A 9,251-nucleotide genomic window follows, 5' to 3' on the forward strand; every position below is an offset into this window, starting at 1 on the left:
TACACCATGCACCAGGTCATCAGGAATGCTGAGGTGAGAGAGACATCAGGCTTGCTAAGAAGTTCAGTAACAGCTCACCTCTGAGGGGGGCTCAGGTAGATGTTATAGAGCTGGGCTTATTAACAGCAGCGGGAATGATGGAGCCCAGAAGCACAGTAGATCCAGGATGCAGAGCTTAATGCCAGAAGTTAGGGGGAGTCACAATGATCATAACTTGCAAATCAGAGTGACAGCCAAGGGAGCTCAACCTGGAAAGTGTTGTGGAGATATTTATGGAATCCAGTGTCCCTAGTGGGAGAATAGATGGGTAAGGGTGCTGCTTAATGTATGTAATGAAGGAAAGCAGGAGTGGATGATGAGACTGAGGGTGGTCACTAAAGTAAAAAGTGTCATGATCCCTTTTACCTATTCCCAGTTCTGAGTCAATTTTTCAGGCTCAGAACCTGTTGACTGTAGAGGTAGCCAGGTCCTGGAGGAAAGGACCCCACAACACTATGACAAGTATATAAGGAACTTAGGCCAATTTCTGAGTTAACTGTGCACTGAGAACAGGAGAATATCCAGACATTTCAGGGAAAATTAGGCACAGGGTCTGAGTTGACATTGATATGTGGAGACTCAGAATATCATCTTGGCCTCCCCAGTTATGAATAGGAGCATACATACTAGTAGTCCTGGCCAAATCCTGGCTCAGCTACACTGGGTTCATGGAAACATCTAGGGGTCATTTCCTCAGTTCCTGAAGGTTACAATTAAGATTGACATACTTGGCAGTTGGAGTAATCCCCACATTGGGTTTTAGCCCACGGAATAGGAGCTGCTGTGGTGGGGAAGTCCAAATAGAAGTCTTGGTAACTGATTCCAAGCCCCCTTCAGACAAAATAAACCAAAAGCAATATATCATATTTTGGGTGGCAATGGCGGAGATTATTGCCACTTTTAAGGATCACAAGGATGCCTGGGTAGTGGTCTGTGATGGTTAGTTTTATGTGCCAACTCGACTGATTCACAGGGTGCCCAGATATTTGCTGAAACATTCTGGGTGTGTCTGAGAGGGTGTTTCCATATGAGGCTAGCATTTGAATGGTAAACTGAGCAGGCTGTCCTCCCCATTGTGGGTGGGCTTCTGTTGAAGGTATGGATAGAACAAAAAACAAGGGAGAATTTGCCCTCTCTGCCTATCTTCCAGGTGAGACATCAGTTTTCTCCTGGCTTCAGACTCAAGATTTAACTGAAAATTAAACCATCAGCTCTCTTGGTTCTCAGGTCTTTGGACTAGGATGGAACTATACCATTGGCTCTTCTTGGTCTCTAGCTTGCCAACTACAGATCTTAAGACTTCTTAGTCTCTATAACTGAATTAGCCAAAGAAATCTCAGAGGGATGGGGAGAGGAGAGGGTGGGAAGAGATTAACCAAAAAACTTATATGCATAACCCATGGACACAGGCAATAGTGCAGTAGGCCTGGGGGTGGTGGTGGTGTGGAATAGAGGGAGTTAATGGGGGGCAGGGAATAAGGAGCATCTGTACTATTTTCAACAATAAATATAAATTTAAATAAATAAATAAATTCTTATCTTGGCTTCATTTATCTCTTCTTCTGGAGAATTCTCTAGTTCTTTCATTTGGGGGTTGTCTCCTCATTTTGGCTTTCTTTTTGGATTTGTGACTATGTATTAGGTAGATCCTCTACACCTCTCTACATCTCTAGTGCAGGACAGTGTTAAAGGCTGTTTCTGACTAATTAGATCAGGCATAGACTCAAAGCTTCCAGAGACCGCCTCTGCCTACAGACTGATAGGATTTCGACTTGAATTGTCCCCCAGGCAGTCGTCCTTAGGTGTGCTGAGGGTTGTTGTTTTTTTTTCAACAGGGTGGGGCAGTAGCTTCTGGCTGGAGGCTAATTGTTATTTTTAATCTCTTAAGTAGCCTCAGGGTAAGGTGTTTTCCAATAGGGTGTGTGGACTGTTTCCCCCCCAGGCAAGGCAGATGTCTATGTGGGAAAGATGTCCTGGCTTGTGTGAGTGAGGGAGTGACTCAGCCCAGGAAACTTGCGGAGTCTGCCTTCTGAGCTCTATCCCCCGAGTCCCCAGTTCTGGCTTCTGCTCTCACAGCTCCAGTCCACTTCAGCCTCCCTCTGCCAGAGCACAAGGTGGGTGGCTCAACAGGGAATTTTGTGTGTTGTCCCTTTAAGGGGGTGCCTGAGTTTTCAGCTGTTACCCCCTGGCAAACAGCCCCCCCACTGCTTTTCACAGCCAGATGTCATGTGGGTACCCTCCTCAGTTTTAGTGCTCTCTGCTGGGGGGCCCAGCTTGGGGATTTTATCCCAGTATTCTCAGTGGCAACCCCCCACACCTGAGATATCTCTCTGGGACTTCAGATGCTGTCTGTGGGTGCCTGGCCAGTCCTTTCCCGCCTCCGCTCCTCCTACCAGTCTCTATGTGGTCTCCACTTTCAGTCCTCAGGTATCAAGGTTCTCTCCTGTGAGTTTTCCATTGATTATTCAGGAATTTTTTCTGTATTTAGTTGTAATACCAGTTTGTTCCTGGGAGCATGTCCATGCAGCATCCACTTACTCTGCCGCCATTTTTAATCTAAATAAATAAATAAATAAAATTTCTTTTTATACATATCCTATTGGTTCAATTTTTGGAGAACCTTAATACATGGTCCCTATCATATCACCATTTAATTTATCTGTCTGCCCTCTGCAAAACCTGAATGACCATACACTACTGCAAGCCTAACCAAATAGTAGTCCTAATTGCAGATGCCAGACTTGACCTGTCTCTTTACCACAGCATTATTAATGTGGCTTCAGCTACCTAGTCTATGGTAAACTGAGCACAGAACCTTCTGGATGTTTATGCTATTTTTCTTTCTCTCTCTTTTTTTATAGTTGTCTCACTCACACCTCATGATCTGAATATTTTAAGCCAGTCGCCTTTCAGTTTTTCAGCATTTCACAACATTTTCATAGAAACAACTATTTGCTTTCTTGTTCATCGGTTTACATTTTTTTCAATTACATAACAGCAATAACAAGTACAAATAGCATTAACAGATTTAAGAACACATAATTTTAAAAATATACATTTCAAATTATAGGAGCAGAAATGTAGGTTGTCCTAGAGTAGCTTACCACCTGTAAGCATTTAGCGACTCAGCATGCCAATGACAGCAGTGTGTTTTACACATGGAATGGAGTAGGCTGTTCAGTCCAAGGGTTACTGTGGATTTAAGATTAAGTGGAGCTCAGTTATAAGTGTGTTCACAAAGGACATGATGCTCTCCTCCCTAGCCCCATATGTATATAGGGGGGTGAGAGAGGTGGGGAAATGTACTTTTGCTCTTTGTAACAGATTTGATCATATCGTTTGCCTGACACCAAACCACCATCGGTCCTCAATACATCAATATATATCAATATGTATATATTTTTTAAATTTCATCCTAACATCTTTTTAAAATCTTTATTGTTACGAGTGTTACAGATGTCCCCCTTCCCCCCTCCCTCATTATCCCCCTCCACCCAGTTCCCCCTCTGCCCCAGACCTTCATTGGTGTCCATAGGTAATGCATATATGCATATGTTCTTTGGTTAATCTCTTCCTGCCCGCCCCCCGCCCCGCCTTCCCGCTGAGATTTGTCAGGCTAGTGCATGTTTCTATGCCTCTGGTTCTATTTTATTCATCAGTTTGTATGTGTGTTTGTGTTTGTTACTCCTCACCCAAGAATATTTTTCCCCATTGTTTTTAGATAGAGTGGGAGGGGGAGAGACAGAGAGAGAGAAACATTGATGTGAGATACATTGATTAGTTGCCTTCTGCATATGCCTTGACCAGGGCCGGGGATCGAGTCTGCAACCAAGTTATGTGCCCTTGACCAGAATTGAACCCCGGACCCTTCAGTCCATGGGCCAATGCTCTATCCACTGAGCCAAACTGGCTAGGGCTATTCATCAGTTTATTTTGTTCATTAGATTCCTTGTTCATTTATTTTCATTTTTATATTCAATTGCTGATAGCTATGTATTTATTGCCATTTTATTGTTCATATTTTTAATCGCTTCTTCTTAAAGAATACCCTTCAACATTTCATGTACTAGTAATACTGGTTTGGTGGTGTTGAACTCCTTTAGCTTTTTCTTGTCTGTGAAGCTCTTTATATGACCTTCAATTCTAAATGCTAGTTTTGCTGGGTAGAGTAATCTTGGTTGTTAAGTCTTTGCTATTCATCACTTTGAATATTTCTGGCCATTCCCTTTGGCCTACAAAGTATCTGTTGAGAAATCAGCTGACAGTTTTATAGGTATAACTAATTGCTCTCCTCTTTCTGCTTTTAAAATTCTTTCTTTGTCTATAAGTCTATTTCTTTCACCAGGTAAGGGAGTGTCACTTGTGGATATGGAAGGGTTGTAATTTGGCATGATCTGAAGCGGTCCATTGAGTGCACTGGCTCTGGGACCCACCCTAACCCCTGGAAGTGAAAAGTCAGCCACTGCCTGTGTCCTGCCTGGGCCATCCATCAGGAAATACAGAGCAATCTGCAGATGGCTGCTATTTGTGTTGTGCTTGGCAGTGCCCAGGAGAGGCCAAGCTGTGAAACAAAGGCGGTTGCTGCTAGTGCCAGGTATGGGGCCTCTTCTTGAGAGGAATGGGGCATGCTGACACTAGCTACTGCTTGTTTGAGAGATTTTAGGAAAGTGTGAAGCCTGAGCCAGGACAGGCTATTCATATGGAAAAGCTGCTGCAAACAGCTTGGATGGGACTGCAAATTGGGTGCGGTGGAATCTCAGGAAATCACCAAGGTGGAGGGAACAGTATGCACCAGACTGATGGAAATAGATATGGTGCCTGCCAGACTGTGACAAGGGTGGGGGGAGGTCTCAGATAGGAAAAATGACCTCTGTGAGCACTTTTGTCTGAGAGGTGTCAGACAACCCAGTTCCTCTCAGTATGTCCCTGGATCCCCCTAAGCCGCTGCCCCAGTGCTGGAGCTCAGAGGGAACAATTAAGAGGAGCTTAACCAACTACCCTTTAAGGAGCCGGTCCTTTAAGAGGAGCTACTGGGACTCTAGCAGCCTCTGTGTCACTCAGCCACAGTCTCTGCTGGTTTTTACTGCTCAAAGTTACAGGAGCTTCTCTTCTCAGCTCTGGAAGCCTGGCCTGAGGGGTCTGGTGTGGGGCTGGGACCCCTTGCTCCTCTCAGGAGGTCTCCACAGCCTAGATACCCCTCCCTATTAAAAAACATGCCACACATGGGTGTTGGACCAGCCTGTTCAGCGCTTTCACCCCTCCTGGTAGTCTCCACGTGCTTTCTGCTTTATTTTTCTAGTTGAAGTACCAACATTCAGCAAAATTTCACGCAGTTCTGAATGATGGTTGTTCTGTACTTTAATTGTAATTTTGATGTGGTTGTGGGAGGCAGCGAGTTCTGGCGTTTACCTACGCCACCATCTTGGTCTCTCTGCTAACCGTCATGTGTGTCCCCCAATACCTTAATTACAAATAAAAACTCCTTAAAAGTGGTGTGTAAGGCCTTTCACCAGCTCAGACACCCTATCATATCAGTCATATTTCCATTTCATGCCATTTCCCCCCAACAACCCTCCTGCCAGGCCAAACCAGAGGAGATCATGCTTTTTCACTTACCCATGATTTTGCAACTTGGTCTAGAATTAATTTTTTCCTCTTTTTGGGGTGACAACATAATTTACTGCCCAACCTGGTACACATTTGAGGGTGAAAGGGAACACTAACCAGATGGGACAATGGGAAAACAGATACAAACTGGGGTAGTTCTATGCAAACAGGCCCATGGTCACCCTACTCATATGGACCCACTGATGTCCTCATTTCTGTGATCTCAGTGCCTAGCCCTCAGTGGGTGCTTTAAAAATCTTAGTTGAAATTAACTATATATTCTATGAACCTCTCCTATTGCTGTTTTTTTTCCCCTCTAGAACCTTAGTTACCACTAATATACTCTAATATTGCACATAAAAACTTTGTATGAATTACAAAATGTGCTCTTTCTACCTGGTAGCAAATTCCAGACTACACAGTGAGTGGACACAGGCTGGATTTCAGCTATCACTTTCCCCTCACCTGGGCGTTTTTGTGTAATGAAGAAATTACTGAACATGTCTCCAATTATTTATCCTTTATAAAAATTAAGTGGTTGTGAAAAATACTGAAACACTCTATAAAATATATATCTGATGATGTTTGAAATCTGGATGAAAAAACCTGCAAAGTAAATCTGTAATAAGAAGAGGAGAGTATCAAACATATTATCTGGAATTTTATGCATAGTAGACATGAGGACACCGTGAAAGTATGTTGGGGAGTAATAAATTGTTTTAAATGTTTTTATTTTTAATATTTTTTTTTCAGAGAGGAAGGGAGAGGGAGAAAGAGATAGTAACATCAAAGATGAGACTTATCAATTGGCTGCCTCCTGCATACGCCCTACTGGGGTTGAGCCTGAAACCCAGTGACCTCCTGGTTCATGGGTTGATGCTCAACCACTGAACCACACTGCCTGGGCAGGGAGTAATAAATTTGCTTCACATTGAAACAGGGAAGTATTCTACAAGTGAAACATAGGGTCATAATATTACTTAGACACACCATACTATCAATATCAATCTAGGAAAAACTTATTCTTACCACTCAGAAACAGACTATGAAAACTATATGTATAAAACATTCATTTCATTTTAAGAAACAGCATTCAGTATTTTTTTTTTTGGTTCAAAATTTCTGTAGTATAACTAGATACATTTAAAAATATTAGCCATTAGGCATTTAAAAAACCCCCACAAAACCTTCCAAACTTCTTATCCTGTAAGACCCTGCCTTGCCTTCCATGTCTACTCCGTGTACCCCAGTCCTTGACTACCATTTTCTACATCTAGAACATCAAATATTTCAATTTTTTAATTGCTTGTATTAAAATAGTAATTAAAGAAATATTTAAAAAATGGACTGGATTTAAAATTAATTTCATTAGGTTATTTTGAAAAGTCTAAATAATTAAAATACATTGTTAAGAAATCAAATAGTTTTGAAAGGCTAACAATTAAAAAGAATAGCCTGTGCCTCATCTCTCTTCTCTCCATCTCTGGTCTTATTTCCTAGAGGCAAACACTTCTCAGCTATTAAAGCTGTTTGTTATTTCCCTCTGAAATTGAGTGTCGACCTATGAACCAGGAGGTCACAGTTCAATTCCGGCTCAGGGCATATGCCCGGGTTGTGGGCCCTTAATGGGGGGTATGGAGGCAGCTGATCAATGAATCTCTCTCATCATTGATGTTTCTATGTCTCTCCCCCTCTTCCTTCCTCTCTGAAATAAAAATATATTAAAAATAAAATAAAGCGGTTATACAAGCAAGTTTCATTTTTCTAAATAATATATAGCAATAGCTTAGAGAATATCTGATTTTGTTAAGAAAGAGTAGGGTTTTGTCAGGATACCTCAACTTCTAGTAATTCCAATCTCAGCTGGGATTACAACAAATAAGAAATGCAATCATTTCCACAGTTGGAAGCCAGAGCTGATGAGGAACCTGGGTCAGCTTCATTCAGTGGCCCTAGATTCATTTCTCTGTCGTTCCCTCAGTTCTCTTCTCCCTTGCATAATGGCCCCCATCTTAGACTGCTTCTCCTGTGGGGGCGAATGAGCTGCAACAGTTCCTAGTTTCACAAAGACACATCCAACATCCAGAGGAGAAAAAAGATTTATGAGGGAGCGTTTTTTTACTAGAGGCCCGATGCAAGAAATTCATGCAAGAGTAGGCCTTCACAGTCCCCGCTGCCTCGGCCCTCACAGCCCGGCTTCATCTGAAAGGTGGTCCGGACAGTCGTTCTGCTGTTTGGCCGTTTGGCCAATTGCATACTATGCTTTTATTATTATAGATTTCTAGTAAGAGAAGACAATAGACAAGTAACATAAGTGAAACGAGGTAACTGCAAATCATGATCACAACTGTGAAGAGAATAAACAAGGAAACTAGAAAAAGTAACTGAGGAAGGCCTCCTTTGACAAGGTTGTTTAGAAGGCCTCTCTAAGGAAGTGACATATGGTCTGAGACCTGAAGGATGATGAATAAGCTATATGAGAAGAGCTGAGAGAAGCATTCCAGGCCTAGAAACCACCAGAGCAAAAGCCTGCAAGTGGAAAAGAATTTGGCTAGCTTGAGGACAGAAAGGAGGCCAAGTGTGAAACACAATGAGCGGGGGGAGGAAGATGAGAGTAAGACTTTGGAGAGCTACCAGTGGTCGGCAAACTCATTAGTCAACAGAGCCAAATATCAACAGTACAATGATTGAAATTTCTTCTGAGAACCAAATTTTTTAAACTTAAACTACATAGGTAGGTACATTGTTATTAACTTAATTAGGGTACTCTTAAGGCTTAGGAAGAGCCACACTCAAGGGGCCAAAAAGCCGTATATGGCTCGCGAGCCGCAGTTTGCAGACCATGTACTAACTAGACTAAAGTGGGATTATGCAGGCTCCCAAAAGACCATGGAAAAGAGGTTAAATTTTCCATGAAAGGGTGTTAAACAGCAGAGCAATTATGATTTGTTTTATGTTTTTAAAGACCCCTCTGGCCCCTGGCTGGTACTGCTCAGTGGATAGAGCCTTTTGGCCCTCACACCAGTGGGTCATCGGTTCAACCCATGTACCTGGGTTGCAGGTTCCATCCTGGGCCAGGTTGAGGCATGTGCGGAGGCAACCAATCAATGTGTTTCTCTACACCCCTTCTTCCACTCTCTCAAAAAATCAATGGGAAAAATATCCTCAGATGAGGAATAACAACAATAAAATTTAGATAAAACCCCCCTCTGGTTGTATGCTGAGAGTGGATTTGGGGATGGGGGAATAGGACAGAATGAAAGAATAAAAAACAGAATACTGCTGCTACTGTTTTCCTTGTAGCAATTCTACTAGACTACGTTTTCTGTCCTATGTAGTATTTTTTTACATAAGTTTAAAAAGTTTTGAAAATGTCTAATCAGCTTTATTTATTAACTAGGGGCCTGGTGTACGAAATTCGTGCACTGGGTGTGGGGCGGGGGGGGGGGGAGTGTCCCTCAGCCCAGCCTGCCCCCTCTCACATACTGGGAGCCCTCAGGCGTTGACCCCCATCACCCTCCAATCGCAGGATCGGCCCCTCTGACAGAGGCGTCAGGCCTGGGCAGGGGACCCTCATTTCCCCCCATCACTGGTTCTGCCCCCAG

Source organism: Myotis daubentonii, chromosome 4, assembly GCF_963259705.1.
Source record: "Myotis daubentonii chromosome 4, mMyoDau2.1, whole genome shotgun sequence".
Classification (NCBI taxonomy): domain Eukaryota; kingdom Metazoa; phylum Chordata; class Mammalia; order Chiroptera; family Vespertilionidae; genus Myotis; species Myotis daubentonii.